The following is an 18278-nucleotide window of genomic DNA, read 5'->3' as shown; positions in this document are numbered from 1 at the left end:
AATGCACTCGAAATTAGAGGTCACCAATATTTACATGTACTGTTTAAAACAAAAATTTTTTTTATCATAAATTAGGAGTGCGGATATTGCTTTGTGCTTTACTGAACAGTGAATTGTGCCTTTATATAAATGCTAGTTTCTTTTTGTTATTGCAGCATATGTCCTCTCTAAAATGAATAGGGGAGGAGGATTAATTTAGATATTTCAGTCTGTAAATTTTAACAGCATATTAGGATAGCTCCTGAATTATGAAACAAAGCAATACTGGGTGATATAAACTCTGCAAAACCCCATCCTAATTTTATATTCCTCACAGATCCAAAAGCCTCCTCCACTGTGTGCTAAAAGATGGCTGTCAATCAAAATGATTAAGCTCTCCTGCATCATATCAAACACAATGCTCTTCATAATGACAATTGGAAACACCTGATCTGATAAATCATTCCCTTATAGGATGCCATATATATCAATTCAGTAAGTCCACAGATGTAGGACAGACTAAAAAAAAGTTTGTCAGGTATCTTCACACAAAAAGAAGAAATAAAAAAAGGTTTAAAAGATTCATTAAAAAGACAAAAGAAATTTTCATGCTACAGGCAGGTGTAGATACAGTGAGAATGAGCATTACTTACCTTTCCATAGAATTGCATAGCCTGAGCTTTCATGCTTCTGTTATTGCTAAAAAAGTGTTGTGGAAATGCCATGAGTTGAGGTCTTTGGTGGAACAATCTGGTATATTCTGAATTTTAAGTAATTTGCCTTCTTATACTCAATTATAGCTAAGGAGGTTAAAATGAAAACATTACTTTGAATTAGAGAAAGAAAAGAGCACAGTGTTTACTAGATATACAGATTGTTTTCTTGTTCATTCTTGTGTAATGCTAATTTGGCAATTACTCTGCTTGCATCTGATTTGAATACCACCACACCATAATTTTATCTTTTACTATAATAGACATCCATTTACTTAGAAATAAATACTGCTTTTGGTCAGGTTAGTTCTGGTTCAAGCAATATCAGTCACACTTGCCTTATATAGTTCTTTCGCATGAGCTGGTCTGAAATAATCTAATCAGACTCATCCCTAAACTGGCACATAACAGAACTGCATAGCACCATACACTCTGCCAAACAGCCTTGTTTTGTAAATACATTCTGCAGTCAGAAAAGTACCGCAGCTCCTTGTGAAGAAAGAAATCAAGGACACAATGGACCTGTGCCCAAAATGATACAGAAAGTCAGATGTGATCTCAAGAAGGATATTTACTTCTTTCATTCCCAAGTTTTACCAGTCTCTGCTACAGTGCAATTGCCATTGTGCTCTTAAGATTTCTGCCAGTGGAGTTTGCAACATTCAGTGCTTAGTGATACTTTTATCTTCACAGGACAGTGCATTTGCTTTGGGTATGAAAAATTTCTTTAATTAGAAGCTGAACTATAATGTCAAACCACTTCTCTTAGAAAAGCAACCGAGGTGCTAAATACAGAACGTGCTCCACTGCATGTAAGCACTTAGTAGTCTTCTCAATTTATTTTCCAGAAATAAGAAATAAAAGCCTGTGCAATAAAATGATAGAGAGCCATTTGAGTAGGAATTGTAGCTCTCTAGTGACATTAACAACACATCTCACCTGCAGCTCCAGCTAATGCCCCTCCCCTGACAAACTCTTCTTACACACAGGAAACTCAAATAACTACTAAACTGCAATAATACCAATTAGAATGTTATGCCTCCTTGTTTCATCTTCCTGAAATACTATTCATATCATGTTTTGTGCATAGAATAAAATACTTGCCCAAAAGGAAACAAATTAGACCACCTGCTTTGGAGAATGTCATTTTAATGGAAATCATTTACAGCTGGCGGTGGAAAACAAGCAGGAGATCTAGACTAAAGAGCCAGAGTGAATTTTCACTGTTAAATCCATAGTTGCACTTTTTGTTTTGCGTGTCGTAGAAACTTTAGTATCCAGCAAACATAAGTCACAGTGCATTTTCCTGAACTCTCTGGAAATTCATCTATATGTAACATTTCCTGTAGCTACTGAGTGAGCCTTGGGCTCTGTTTGACAGAGAAGGCAGTGACTGAAGCATACCTACAGGGATAGTTTCAGCTGTAGGCACACATGAAAGACAGCCTAGCACTGCTCAAAGCACACTTTATGTAAGGTCATCAACATACCTGCCAAGGATAGTGATTTCACCTGTTGAGAATTCAAAAACTGTACTCCAGTCATAAGCGAGTAAATAAGTTATTCCTTGAGTGCTGTTTCTGCTATATTGGATTTTACTCCAGGTGTTTTTAATGAATTAGGATTGAAATAACAGTAAGTGAGCAGTAAGAGCATAATATACAAATGCAACTAAATAATCTGAAAACACTATAGAGGGTTTTTTTGGAAAATGTTTTTCAAATAAGAGATAACTTTTTTAGGCCTATGTAGTGCTTTGCTAAACTGAAAATGCATATATTAGAGCTACTAAAAACAGAATTTTCCTTCATTATTTCTAATCCTACAATCTATAATGGTTATTAAGATCACTCATGAAACTAATTTTCAGTACAAGCAGAAAATGGAGTAAAGAATACAAGCTTATTCTTCCATTCATATTTAAAAACATATACATTGAGCTGGATAAAAACAGATCAGGTAAAATCTCCAAGTATTAACTTCAGTAATCTGTAGTCTCTAATTCTTCATTTGCTACTTTTCTTCAAGTTAAAAGAAAAAGATTTTGTACATGAATTTCTGTCCAAAGAGCTGACTACCACAAACAAACCACTAAGCTAGTCCATGGCTTCATACAGTGTAAACAGAACAACAAGATTTCTGATATAAACTCTTTACTAGGACTATCAAGTTGAAACAGTCCTTCAGTAAGGAGACTATTCGACCTTTCCCCTTCAGTGGTTCACACCATCAAATCCCATGTTTCCTACAAATAAATTAACAACAACATAGGTTTTTTGGGTTTTGTTTAGTAAGAAGAATTAGATCATAGAGTCAACTGACAATTAATATAGCACCTGGTTTTCAAAACTTTTATCAGTTTAATGAAGATTAGAAAAAAAAAAAAAGGACAGATTAGAGAAGCTAGTAACAAGCTGGGAAACTATGAGAATATCTATTTTGTTTCAACATATGAGGCTTATCTTACAGGGAAAACAAACATCGCTTTCTGAATGTGTTTTGGGAAAAGCATCTGTCAGTTTGAAAACAAAAATGTAACTATTTCTGATCTGTGAAAAGGAAGCAGTTAGTATTAGCTAATATTAGTTAATATGAAAGCAGTCCATAAAAAAGGAATGATATTTTATGAAACAAATCTGTCTTGGTGATAAAAGTAAGGATTGTGAAGGTAGAACAATGTGATACTCTTTTCCTGAATCATGAAATAATTCTAAACAAGAGGAGGGGATTTTAAATCTATGATGAAAGATTTTTTTTTAAAAAATGTATAAATAAGATCAGAGTGCCATTTAAATACGAAAATTTTGGAGAATTAGTATGCTTCTGTTCTGTTCTACCTATTAAAGTGTTATAAAGAGCACATGTGTAACAAGTGTAATAAGTTAAGCAATTTTACTTATCAAAATAGCCAAAAATGAGAGAGAAAGAAATCTACCAGCCTGCTAGTACATGGTCTTCACTTTAACTTCCAATTTCTGGCTCATTTTAACATATTAAATTGCTTTAGGGCATCTGTAGGCAGTATAACAGAAAATGTTAACTCAAACTATTTCACTCTTCTCCTGTATCTTGAGGGCAAGTTTTGAAGTAGTTTCTGAATTAATCCGTGAACTTCAGTCCTGTTGTCAGTCATGAACTTATGAAGTTTTTACTGAAGGTGTTGTTTTTCACACAGCTGTCCTCTTCTCACATGGTCTCAGGACAGGACTGAGGTGGAGCTGCTAAAGCAACTTCAAAAATTCTTCAGTAAATCACAAGTGCCAAAAATCTTGTTCCATAATGTTGGCTACATATTTATTCATAGATACACCCAATTATTCATTCAAAGCAAAGGGATCAACACAACAGAAACAAAACTTGTCTTCTCATTTTTCAAATAAGTAGATACAGGCAATTCTTACTCTGTGGTTTGTTTTATAATGATTTTTACTAAGCCATTTAATATGCAATTCTTTAAAATTATTTAACTGTTATAACATTATCTTCAAAACAGGCTATTGTTTGGCAGAAATTTTTATTGCTCTTAACATACAAGAATATTAAAAAAATAAAGGTAGAATTTCACCCAACAACATGTAGGAAGCCACTTAGTGCTTTACTTAGGAAGCCCATCTGAGACAGAACTAACCAGCATATGAATAAATATAAAATGATACCCTTGCCTGCTTGCAAAAGAAGAGGAAGCAATGCTCAGATAATTACAATTTCTGTTCCCCTGATAATGAGAAAAGGATATCACGGACCTCATCATAGGAAGTCTGCTTCCTAAAAATCAGAAGGTTAGCATCAGCAGCACTTCACTCTTTCACAATACTCAATAATATTTCATATTCCATCCTATGTGATACTCATATAAGCAGACTACAGCTATTGCTTCATGCAGTTCCATGGGCCTCCCTACACAGAAGAATTTATGCCTGCTGCCAACAGCTTGTCTATGCTATTGTCACAGTCAGACCATTGCTCTTGCATAGGCCAGTACCACAAAGTATTCTGAGTTGCTGGTAGCACTAAACAAGGATACGTTACTGAAATGTTCATCTCCAGCTGAGCCACAACTGCATACACAAATAAGTGCGTAGATAGGAGGGACAACAGCAAATATTGCCATTTAAGCAATAACCCTTTCTTACAGTTATAGGCAGAGGAGACAAGTTCCAAAGCATGTGCTGAATATTTGCTTGTTTTTGATGAAGGATAAAACCAGTTTTTTCTCATTTAAAGATGTGTTTTTGTTAGAGAAAATAGTACATGACAGCAGTAATTTTGTTCCATAGAAATGTGTTAACAAACTTTAACAGCAAGGAATAATTCATGAACATTCAACCTTTTGGCTTACCTGGGCCACATTTAATGAATGGAAATTGTATTGGGCTTCATATATGTATGTCACTCTAGAATCAATTCTTCCTATTTATGTTCATGGAAACTACAACAGAGAGCACAATAACACTACTCAATAGAGCATATTACCTACTGCAAAACACTATTTTTCAACTATGTTTCAATAGCCCTCACCATTACCTAAGCATTTTCACCAGTGATGAACAAGAGCCTGCATGCCATGCCCATAACAATCTGTACCAGCAAAGGTAACCTACTGTCACCATTGCTGGAAAACACCACCCACCTCCTCACATTCACTGTTTGGCCACCATAAACATTCAGCAAGCATTGGTGATGACAGTGGGTGCAATTTTTTTCTGCATAGAAGAATTCAGTAACAAATTTTTCCTTCATACATACTTCCATGTCAGACATCGTTCTGTCAGTCAGTCCCTCTTCTGCCATCTGTCAAACATCAACAGCACGTAATAGGTTATTGTTGGGAACCTCTATTGCCATACCACAGACATCCACCTCTGACATCATAGGCCAACAAAGTAAAATAGGAGGAATTACCTTCAGAACAGCCTTCATATATGTAGATACATATTAAATTGCATATACACATACAAATACCTAACAAAAACTTTTTCTTTAACATGAAAAATAACATTTTTCTATTTATAACATATGCACTGTGTTTTCTATTGTGATAAATGAAGTGACCAGGGATTCCAAAATTAATTAAAATCTATGTATTTTAAATAATCTGACGGTTTGAGGACATTCTCTAAATTCTAGGACTGAGTCAAATTATTCAAATCTGATTATTATTATTTGAGTCATTAATAACCAGAGAAGACTTCTAGTCACACATCCACTCTACAGCAGAAGAGTCTTTTCAAGTTTTGAACATTGTTTCTGTCACGGGAAGGAGTTGACAAAGCTTTGTACAAGCCATGAGGCTGTTATGTCTCCCCACCTTAGAGCAGTTTTCTTATAAGACTAAGCATCTGGAGTCTGATCCCTCCTAATGTGCTTTGTTCTGTGATAAATTAATCTGTTTAATTACTGTATGAAAAGCGTCTTGCTTTCCTCTGCCTCTAAATACTAGCAGTGTACAAACGCAGCAAATATTCAGCCCATTCAGGCAGTAAAGAGATGAAAGCTCTGCAATTCACCCACCATATATTCACTCTGATTGCTCCAAGAAGTAGTAGTATCAGAAGTTTCCTCCCTTTTCAAAGATGCTGAGAAACACAATTACTCTTTTAATCTGGGTTTTGAATTGGGGAAACAAGGAAAAAACTAAGCAGTAAAATAACTGAAATGACACTGACAATGGAAAGTCATTGTCAATAAATTCAAATAGAAATGCAGATAATTCAGAAGCTTTCAAATAGCTATCTAATTATAGGTTCAGTGGATGTTTATCTAGTAAATTGAGTGAGTGAATTCTCAGTATACTATGCTTTACTTAAACCTGTATTTATGGTGCATTTGCTTCTCATGACAGTTAAGTAACACATTTCAAATAGTATCTTAGTGAACCTAATCTGCAGGCTGTCAGTGAAATTAATATCAGACTGGAGTAACTTTTTATGACAAATTCATATCTATCTTAAGCCACTTAATCATTGACTGCCTGGAAATAGCAATTGGGTTGCTTAGTGGCACCAGTACAGTTTCTCAAAATGATCTCTAAAAGACCAAACTCCATCAGGAACTGAAAGAATAGGAAACAACTTGTAGACCTGAAAGGTCATACACCCTTATTCCAATACTCTGCAGGTATACCATAGTCACTACAGGAACTGAAATTTACTTCCACTAAAATACTTATGTTACAAGAAATTACTCCAAATTTAAATTTAGGTAACAGCTTCATCTTAAGAAGGGAATTTAAAACATTTCTTTGTCACCTAAGTGAAAGGTCTGTGGGTGGAACAGCCTCTGTGCAGTCAATGGGGATTTCCTTCTGGAGAGTGATTCAGTCACCTCTAAGTGCTTTTTGAGGAGGGTGATTTCTGAGTTGATTCAGTGAAACTCATGAGGTGCAGACAAGATTAAAATACTGTTTTTCAGGTGCTTTCAGTCTGAAAAAAGATGAACACAAGAAGTATTCTTACATTTATGTAAATACATGTATACATGAAAAAGTATCAGCTATCGCACTTATTGAAGACAAGAGTTTTGATTAATATATTAAAAACAAATAAGGTAACATCATGCAATTATTTGCATTTCAGCCTTTTAAAATTAAGCATGGGATGAAACGTTAATTGATTTATTTAAATCAAAGCTATGCTTTGAGAAGATTGTCTAACTTTGCTCTTGACTCCAAAGCTCTTTGTAATTTCTTCATATTGATTTAACCTGTAAAGCCTTAGTTCTCACTTCGCACAGAAAACTGACAGCATTTGACATATCAAGAAAGCTTTTTCTCCCCCATTAAAATGCTCTGTTTTGAGGACTAGAAGTAGATGGGTGGTATCCTCCAGAGTTTGATCATTGTAATTATTCAAGCTGTCTGTACTACAGCTAAATATTAGAACAAAATGAAAATAATAATAATAATTTAAAAAACACATACTAAACCAATAAAAAACACACAAGTAACAGACTTCCTACATACCCAAATTCAAACTATAAAGCAAATCCATAGTTTCTCTACTCTGACTTGAATTCCTCTGCCTTCAATATCATTTCAGTGTCTGACACTGAAAGATAAGGCATACTTCAAATAAAAACAGTAGGGAATGCAGTCAAGAAGTGACATCATTAAAAGCTTAAGTTTAGCTCTTAATTAATTCTTCTTGATTTTTGTGTTATTACCTCAAGCAAGGAGGGAATTTGAGGGCTGAACAGCTGGAACTCTAGAGAATGCAGAACATCCTCACATGGATTTTATTCTCTCTCACGTCTCATTTGTTCCCATGATAGGTCAATCCATCTTTAGATGCTTAGGGCCAAATCATATACATGGAAGTTTTTGAAGCAGATGATGCTAAGGAGAGGTAAGGAAAAGACTGGTGTAAACTTCTATTAGATTGATTCAAAGCTGTAATACTGTCTGCAATTATAAAGTGTACAATCAATGCTGGACAATTCATTTTGCTATGGTACTATTTTTTTGAAGGGCAAAAACTGCGAGGAAGGGTTGACAAACAAAATTATTAATCTGCAAGAAACATAAGGTGTAAAAGGCAGCATCTGATGCACTGTACTAAGGAGTCTAAGCTTTGTCTGAGAAGTTAAAGCACTATCTCCTTCAGCAAATTATCCCCACTTTCCCCACTGGTGATTATTGTCCTCTCAGGTCTGCTGGCATCATCATACGTGCATCTTTCTATAACATTTCTGTCAAATAGGAAAAAAAAGTATCAATCTTCCTCTTGAAAGCATTTAGATTTACACAGATTGCTTTGACAGAATGAGGCTATATCAACAACATATGCAGTTCTGTTGACAGATTTGAGGAGGCAGGGAATATTGGTGACAAAGCAGGTGCAAGGAGGTGCAGGCAGCAGTATCTTAGGCTGCCACAATACAGCTGCAATAAAAAGGTCCTCTGTAAACACAGCCCAAGAGGCAGCACCACCTTCCCATCTTTATCAGTGACATCAACGGGGGGATGGAGTGCACTTCAGCAGGTTTATAAATGACGCCAAGCTGTGTGGTGTGGTCAGCACACCCAAGGGACATGATGCCATCCAGATATACTTAGGTTCAAGCAGTAGGCACAGATGAAATTCATGAGGTTCAAGAAATCCAAGTGCAAGGTCTTACACCTGGCAACCCCCACTATCAGTACAAGCTGGAAGATGTCTTCCAAAAAGGTCTTGGGGGTAGTGATGGATGGGAAGCTGAATGTGATCCAACCATGTGCCCTTGCAGCTCAGAAGGCCAACTGCTTTGATCTACCATCTCATGCAATGGCAACAAACTTACCAAGCCTGTAAGATAAAAGTATCCTCTGCAGTTCTCACTAAATTCTTGTAGCTACCACTCATGGTACATTAGCCATAAAATAGAGAATCCCAGCTTCCTTAACATTGTCTTGTTACTGCTACCAGCTCCCCAGCAGCTAATGGTCATGTATTGAAATCCTATATGAAGTTGCAGCCTTATATTAAGTGGAGTTGTTATTTGGCCATTCAATAATGTGATCTTGAAATATATTTTTCAGAACAGAATATTAAGTGAAACCAGCTAGGAGATGCTCAGAGGATAATACATATGATCAAAAGAAAATGTTCAGTAGTTACCACAAGAGTAGTTTCACATCCACGTAAAAATATATGGCAAAAATTATCAACATGATTTACTCCTTTCTTGTTCTAATAGCAGAATATTTTAAAATGAAGGCAGCAGGCTGTAGAATATTTCAAAAGCATAAACAACTTCTATAATGAGGCCTTGTCCACATTAGGTACAACATTGTTTAAGCAATCCAGTTTACAGAAATGACCCTGATTATGCTATAACACAGAGACATTCTATGCTCCATTAAATGTATTGCTCTTATGTTACAATCTTAAACAAGTTTAATGAACTGAGTTTCTAAAACTGAAGTACAGTATGCCTAAAGTAAACTGGAACTCAAGTCTTGCAAGTGAGGAAACGAAAATTTCATCAGAATCAGATCAGTTAATTGTCAGAAAAAAAAAATCTTAATACCATTCATGTCATTACTGTAACTCTGAAGATCTTTTTCTAACAAATATTTCTAAGGCTAAACAGGAAAGGGAAAACAGATGATTCACAGAAGTTCATAATCTTTTGAAGAACTGAATATTTTGCTTCTTACAAAGGAACAGATTTGTACTGGATTTTCTCAGGTGAACTGAAGGCTCAAAATGCCTAATTAATGGCTTTCCACTAATGCAGAGTCCACCATCATTCCTGTCCTCCATTTAAGTAAGATTGTTACCTGAGAGAAATTATTGACAGTTGTCATTTAAATGTAGGTAGTTATAAGCCTACCTCCCTCTTGACCTCTGGGTTTTCTCCAGGTATCCATCAGCTGCAGATAAAAGTTCCATGAAGTTCCACCTGTGTCCTGGCCATCATCTGAGCCTGTACTGCCTTACTTTAAGATTTATTCAATTTTTCTGCCTTTATTCCCCCAGGAGACTCCCTAGAGTCACATGTAATTAAGAGAGTATTTAAATTTAACATGTCAAGCTTTTCAGCTGTACGTTGAACTGACTTTGCTTGTAGAATTAAAATATGAAGGGCTCAACAATAAACTGACTTAAACTGCTGAATTGCATTTCAGGTAGAAAACGTTGACAGAGTTTGTCAGGAAAACCAATGCTACTTCTCCAAAATCTGCTCTACCAATTTGAATAGTGTTTTTATTTCCAACTAGTTATTTTGTTAAAGCTGTATAGAATTCCTAAACACAGTGGTTGGAGCATGTATTTTTTTTTTTTTTTTTTTTTTTTTTTTTTTTTTTTTTTTTTTTACTACAAAGGCTTATAACTTATCTGATTATCAGCCAGCAGTTCATGTTTTGCAGTTCAGTGTGTGGTCTGTTTATATGTCTCAGCAAGACCAGAGTTAGCAAATCAGTTTCTTACAGTAGATAGCATAATGCTTGTCTCAGTATAGCCCTGCGATTTATCAGAAATAAAGCATGTAATAAATGTAGGAAGTTGCTTATATTCAGAACTTCACATCAAACCAGTTGCAAGGATTTCAATCCCACTGGAAAAGTTCAACAACAACTTCACTGGGGAAGACTTGGAAAGACTTTGGACTGGAAGCTAATTAAGAACAAGATCCTCAGTGAAGGTCCCCTTTCTTACCAGGCTTCTCAGACTTAATAATCATATCCCTGTCCACCACAGATCAACCCAGACCATAAACTGACTATCTTCTTCTTAAAATCTACCAGATCTTTTGGCAGTCCCTCTTGGTAATTCTAAATCAATTAGGATTGTGGCTGTTTTCTGGACTGCTTCTGAAAAAAGCAGTATAATTTCAGCTGTATATCAAGTCAGGATGCATCCTCACCTGATGGCTCCAACCCAACAGCAGAAACTTCCTGCCTCATGCAGGCTGCCATCACCTTCCTGTGGTAAAGCCTGTGATGAGACAAGGTCAACATCATAAGACTCATTTATCATTTGGGATTTGATATCCAGTGTAGTTGTTCAAAGCTGGTACTAAGATATGAATGTATGCCCAGCCAGCTACAGCTTTGGTCTCTTAAGTTCTTTAATGTGTTTTCGTAAACTATTTTCTAAAAGATTTTTACTATGCTACTAAAAATGAAATAGTCTCCTTTATTTCCAGATTTATGCTTCACAAAATAAAAACAAAACAAAACAAAACAGGAAGATTTAACACATCTGAATAGTGTAACAGTTTCCTGTTAAGCTGCAGAGTTAGTTTCACACTCAGAGACAACTAATAACTATTCCCATGGGAATAGTTTGGCTAAAGTGTTTATACATAAAAGCCTGAGAAATAGCTCACAAACATATTAATCAAAATTATTCATGTACTAAATGAATTTTGTGGCAATTTTGAAATCTATAACTCAATTTTAATTTCTCAATTTCAAGTTACTGTGCCATTAATGTGAAATTTATTTTTTGATTCAAGCAAAAATTAATGATCTCCTTTCCCATCTCTCAAAGTTGATTTGACAGGTTTGGTTTCCTTTGAATGTATATAAGAATTTATATGCAGGTTTAGAAGGGCCTTTAATGTATGCACATGTATCCAAAGAAATAATTGAGAAATACTATGAAGAAAGATGTGTGCTGCATCACTCTTTTCAACGTTCTGCAGTACTTTATATCCAGGAATCTTAATATCTAAGTAAAATGCTTTCTCTTGAAAAGGTCAGGAGACAAACACAAGGAGGTTGAACAAGATCAGTATCAAGACTAGAAGTCACCAAGTCTGGATTGTCTTATAATGATTAAATCTTTCTGTCATATGCAGTCATACTTCAATTCCCAGTTCGTTCAGAAAATCACATAGATTCAAGGAAAAAGTAGGCAATAGTTAATAGAATTAACTGACATAGTTTAACATAGTTAATAGAAATTACAGCAGTTAAAAATGCTTTCCTTCTATGTTTTTCTTTTTTTTTGGGTGGGGGGGGGGGGGGGGGCGGGGGAGGAGTTCTTTTTTTTTAAAAAAAAAAAGTTTTGTGTGCCAAATGTATTAAAATATGGTAGTACGTAAGCACTATATTATACATTGTCTTAAGAATCATTATTTCCTTTAGAATTCCCTTAAATAGTACTATTTAATAGGAAATACTGGACTAAAAGAACCGATATCTACATTTTTGTGTCCAGAATTAAAATACTCTGGGTAAATTGTGTTATTTAGCTGAGAGAATGGAGCTAGGGAATTGAGAAGAAAAAAAAAGAGAATTCAGCTAGAGGCAGTAGACATGAAATAGTTCATCATAATTGTGAAGTTGTAGTCTAAAGAGCTGCTGGCAAGACAGTGACATTCAAAATGTGAAATATCTGCCTTCAGACCTTAAAAGCTGAAAACACAGAAAGAGTTACTGTTGTTGTATATGCACACTGTTTTTGTCTGTGTTGAATCGATGCAGTTTTGGATATTTTTCATATTTTAAATTTTTTTTTTTATTTTAGTTAACCTTAAATCACAAATACATCTGAAAACTACTAAAGTAAAAATACTTGTTTTAAAAACTTGTCTTTGATTTATAAAATAGAGACAGTGAGCTAATGAACTATCATTCAGTAATTATGTTTTACAATTTAGGAGAAGGATTACAACAGTTTATACATATGCTAAATCTTTGCTGAAGATATATTAATATATTTTGGTATATTTAGTGTATTTATCAAAATAAAGATGTTCCTAGATTGATAGATAACATGTCAAAGTTTGTGACTCAGTTTCACAAATATTGGCTTTCACCTTATCTCCAACTCAGTTCTCCCTTCCATAGATATGGACAACATAGAGATATGATATGAGTTCTTGAAATTCATATCACTTACTTGCTTGAAGAATAGGTTAAATGTCATTCTAGTCTCATAAAGTCTAGAGCATGCCTCTGAAGAAGGACAGTATGTGAGAAGCCACTTCCCACTGCCTTTCTCGCCTTGCATAAGAAAGAGGCAGATTTCCCACAGAAAATGCAACTGATAAAAAAAAAAAACAAAAAACTTTAATACAAAACAAACAAGCAACCCACCACCCCCCCCCCAAAAAAAAAAAAAAAAAAAAAAAAAAAAGTAATAAATGTAAAAATGAACATCAACAAGTGTAGAAGAAGTGAGTACACTGTAGCAGCGTTAAAGCTTTGCTGAGAAAATCTTGAGGGAAAAGCATGTGCTTGTTACAGATGACAATCACCAATGACAGCTTGGAGAACTGTAGCCTCCCATTTTAAAGAGAAATGACAGCTGTCAAAATAACTGAAATGACAATTACCAGTGCTGGTTTAGTTCAGCATTGTCACAAAGCCAAGAAGTAGCCCACTTCCAATTTCAGTGCAAATTTACAAGCTTCCTTCAGTATGCAAAAGACACACATTTTCCATTTTTTATTTCATGGTAGCACCTCTTTCTCTGTATTACAACTTTCCACCTTGTTGCCTTTTACTACTTTCTGCTGAGAATATATAGCGATCAGAAAGGTTAACATGGTGGAAGGGTGATACAGGAGCACAGGAGCAAAGAGACTAGCATGAATGGAATGCTGGTCCAAGAAAAAAAAAAATGCACTCACCCATCTCTGAAGATCACATCTCAGAAGCAAAACTCTACAAGAGAGTGAACTCCAACCAGAAATCCTTCCCCAGTTGCAGTCAGCCCTTAAATGAGGTCTAAGAGAGGTGCAGCCAGGCTCCACCCCTTCCAGTCACACAGCTGAATTGCCTTCACCTGTGCTCCCAGGGATGACCAGGTCCTTTCCCCAGGTAATCAATCAGTTGTTCAGGCTGTACTCAACAGTTACCATACAGGACCTTAGCTCCATTACTGGTAATCTTTGTCACCTCATGGATGACAGCTCGTCTGTGCCTTCAAATAAGCTCCTACAGATTCTACCCCTCTCTATCTCCTAGTGCCAGGGAAAGATGCCCTCTTATATAGGAGAACAAGAGGCTGAGATCTTTTTTCACTGCCACAAAGACTCTTTAACCCTCATCTCCCACTTTTCTCTCCTGAAAGACTGATTTCTGCATCAGTCTGTGAAAAGATTTCTGTGAAAAAAAGAAACAGACCTCTGTCCTCCATCACTGAGCTCCTTAATAGAGCTCCCCTCATGGACAAATAACAAGTAAAGTAAAAAGATTCTTTACAGTTATGTGGAACAAGATTTGCCATGAACTTACAAAAATACTGACATCACTATCTATTCACATGTGCACATGTGAGGGATCCCTGATATTATTTAAGTATTGTAAAGGTAGTAAGTAAGTCTCAAATATAATATAGAAATTTCCAATTGTAGATGAAATAACAATTTTGTTGGGAAAAAAAGCAACAACAACAAACACAGCAGCTATCTGAATTATTTTTTCTTTCTTTTGTCCATCCTGAGCTATATGTTCTTGAGTGTGTTAAACTTAGGAGATGTTACAGCTTCTTTTCTTGCACTAGAAGATAGAGAAAAAAGAGGAGGGCTGGAAACACAGTTACTGTCACTTAAGGAGATCAGGAGGTAAGAAACTATAGAAGTGATGCAGCAGGAATATTGAATATTCACAGTCTTTCAGGAAAAGCACTTCCTTATATATTTTCAATATTATTATATTTTTTATCTCTAATCTTTCTAGTCAAGTAGACACAAAAAGTATCAAAGCAGACTTGATCCCTCACAAAGTAGAACAGAAGGGCATTCACCTGGCAGAACTGATGTTCAAGCTCCAGTAGACAATTATGATAAAATATTTAAAAATGCAGTGATGTATAAATGCTCTCATTCTCATGCAGTCCTTTTGTTCTCTCTTCATGGCCCAATTAATAATCAATTATTTGAAATGAGTGTAGAAGAGCTTTAATTCCCCTTTGTCTGAGGACAACTTGTAGCTCCAGGACAGTACTTCAAGTTGAAAGTTTCATGGAGGGAAAATTTTCCCAGCCCTTTTAAAGCAATTTAATTACAAGACTGCTATTCATTGCCTTCATTATTTTTTTCTGTGAGTTGACTATGGAGTGTAGATGTGTCATGCAAGAGTGTGAATTTGTTGAGAAATAGCATGGCTGAAAGTAAGATGTTTTAGCCTTTGATGCTCTACTGCCCATAGTTTTCCATGGGTCACTTGTGGTTTGAAAATGGACTTTCAGCAGTGAAAAATGGATTCTTGGCCCATAAGGAAATACTTCTTCTCATAGTTGTATACCAGGTATGTGGGAACCACTCTCACATGAGATTCAGGCCACAGGAAGGCTTCTGCTGTCTGTTTCATAGGACAGCCCCACTGAGAAATTGCAGAGAAAAGCTCTGTCCACAAAATCCCTTAAAGTGAGGTTTTATGACAAGTTGTCTTCTACTAAGATTGTTAGCATAACAAATGTCATGCAAGTGTCATGCAAATGTCCATCAAAAAAGAGCAATATTGATAAGCTTTTTAGGGAAGCTCAGCGCAGATTATCCTTCAAGGTCAATTTGTTTCCCACTGCTATGATTGTTTGGAGGACATTTGCTATTTATTTATCTTCTATTTATGAGAATAGAAGTAATTTGGCTTAAATGCTAAATCAAGTCTAAGCTTTTCTCAAGTAAAGAACGGTGGATGTTTGAAAATAACTTTCATATAAATTCATGTGCTAGTATCTCTTATCAGTAGAGAAGACAGAGGTACACCCTTTTTTGATTCATTTCTAATTATCTGACAGCTAATATTTTCAACACTTTCTAGAAAAATCAGTAATTCCACATAAGCCTAGGTTAGATATCAATCTCATTTGGCTGCTGCAGAGAATATAGCTTGGAAAGCCCATTTCCTGGCAAGTGCATAGTGTAAGAGGAATCAAGCAAGACTCTAGATGGTGAAGTTAAGACCACCTGCAGTGTAAAGTGCAAACTTACCACTTACTGTTTTATACAGAAACTGGATCATTCTCACACAGTAAGTATTGTATTTTCCTGCTACTTGAAAATTTCCAGTTGAATCACTGGAATCAAAGAGGGAAGAAGAATGTTTTATTTTTTCTCTTGAGTTAATCTTCAGAGAGGCTTCTGTTTCTTGCTAACTAGTCTCACAGGATGCTATGGTCTATGAAAAAGTGTGGGAACATTTTTAATTGCATAAACATTTTCCTGATACGTCAAGATGAAAAACAATAGAATCAATCATCTCGATTTTAATTCATGAAAAATAGTCTGTGTTTGAAATGTGGGTGGACCCAGACAAGGACTCCAGGCACCAACTCTTGCCAAATACGTAATTCCTAACATACAATATTTTTTGAGTTTGAATTCAAGTGCTGAGAGCTCCCATCTATGCACATTACTGTATCAAAATCTGAGAAACCTCACCTTGGCCAGAGTGTCAGAGCAAGATCACACCAAGCAGGCGTTGTCACAGTATGTTGATAGAGTACTTTGCTGGTGGGATCTTCTACACTGTGATGCCTTGGAGGGCAGAGTGCTGACTGTTTGGGGCTGAAAAGTGGTTACTAGGATTGGTTCTAGGTTTCTTCCAGACCTTTCGTTGTTCTTGTCTCAAAAATATGGATGAACATTGTTGGACCAATATTGCTAACATGAGCTCCTGAAGATAGTACTCTTCAGGAGAATTTAGCTCTGGGAAGATCTCATAGCAAGATGCTGCCAGGATGCTGAGGGAACTCACGGATACTACTGTCCCTGAGCAGCCCCCCAGGATTCACCAACTCTGCCCAGACCCAGGGCTTGCTGTCAGCCTCAGAGCTATCAGCATCCACTCTAAGCAAGGCTACAGCAGGGCCAGGTTCCAGCTTCCCACAGCTTTGCCCTGCTTAGCTCTGCTAAAACATGGGCATACATCCTTTTCTGGTACTGTCACCTAAGAGGCACCTAATGCCAGGTACTGCCCTAGTGCCCTTGACTGCTTGCCAGCTGTGGGGACCTCCTGATACTCCTGGGGAAACCTGTGCAATGCTGTCAGATGTCTGTGGGATTCACTGCATCCCAATAACATTATTAGAACATCCTGACCAACAAACAAAAGCAAGATAAGTGACTAGAAAAGACACTGTGGAGGTTTATTTCCCAGTATCCCATAGGAAAGACTACAAAGCAGGGTAGTTCATCTTTGACATTTTTTAATCTCCTAACTCATGCAAGCTCCTCTGCATCTGGCCTCCATCCAGGCTTTTCTGAGAAGCGTCTCCTTCCCAAATCTATTTGCCCTCTGTGTACATTTTATCATTTTATCCAATGTTTACTGCCAATGAATGTCAGGGTCCCAGTTATATACTGCTGGACACTGCTCCAGATGGACTGGAGAGAAGTGGCATAATAATCTGGAAAAGGAGAGGATTGAAGGTCCTGCTCAGTTTCCCATGAATGTTCTGGGGTAGCATGTTGGATGCCAAGAGCTTCAGCTGTGGCACTGATGTCACTGGTCTTTAGATAATCACAGTATCACAGAATTGTAGGGGCTGGAATAGATCTCTATAGATCACCGAGTCCAACCCCCCTGCTAAAGCAGGTTCCTTACAGCAGGTCACAAAGGTAGGTATCCAGACAAGTCTTTAATATCTCCAGAAAAGAAGACTCCACAACCTCTCTGGGCAGCCTGCCAGTGCTCCATCACTCTGACAGTGAGGAAGTCCTTCTGTTTGTATGGAATACAACTACTTGTACCCACTTCACTGGGAGATGTATACCCCTCGATAACAATCAACCAAACAGGGATGCTCCCTATCATCCCTAAAGAGCTCCACACAAAGTGATGCCATGAATGTTACAAGGAAAAGAGGACACCTCAGTCTTAGATCCATTTGAGAGAGTAAAATGCTTGAATATTTGCAATCTGTGAAAAGAAAATAGCAGGGTAAAGAACAGCGAGGCAGGAAGGGAAGTGGAAGAGGAGGATCTCTGTATGCTAAACTGATTCATGTAACTCTTTGTGAGCTTTTGAAAAGAATCAGCATCAGAAGCACTTTATTTCTGCCATTTCAGACCATTTCTCAGCTCATTTCTTAGATTATTTATTATTAATCACTAGTATTGTCATAATGTACCACTTTATTATAAATATTTCGGCTATGAAATTTCTGAAATGAACTGAACACCTATGCAACATGTGAAATTAAA

The 18278-nt window shown here is 36.4% G+C and overlaps 1 long non-coding RNA gene across 2 annotated transcripts; it reads right to left on the bottom strand.

Moving 5' to 3' along the window:
- Positions 1-1892: 1892 nt before the first annotated feature.
- Positions 1893-13813, bottom strand: LOC125689102 (uncharacterized). 2 transcript variants are annotated; one of them, XR_007375042.1, is made up of 8 exons: positions 13758-13813; positions 13025-13168; positions 11040-11110; positions 7854-8025; positions 6941-7114; positions 5323-5483; positions 5032-5121; positions 1893-4457 (listed from the first exon to the last, which is right to left on the bottom strand). It is a non-coding gene; the product is annotated as an uncharacterized LOC125689102 (long non-coding RNA). The 2 variants fall into 2 exon arrangements; XR_007375041.1 differs by having other exon boundaries at positions 5439-5483.
- Positions 13814-18278: the final 4465 nt, after the last annotated feature.

Source organism: Lagopus muta, chromosome 2, assembly GCF_023343835.1.
Source record: "Lagopus muta isolate bLagMut1 chromosome 2, bLagMut1 primary, whole genome shotgun sequence".
Lineage (NCBI taxonomy): Eukaryota > Metazoa > Chordata > Aves > Galliformes > Phasianidae > Lagopus > Lagopus muta.
The sequence above is the reverse complement of the archived record's forward strand: the minus strand, read 5'-3'. Positions and strand labels throughout refer to the sequence as shown.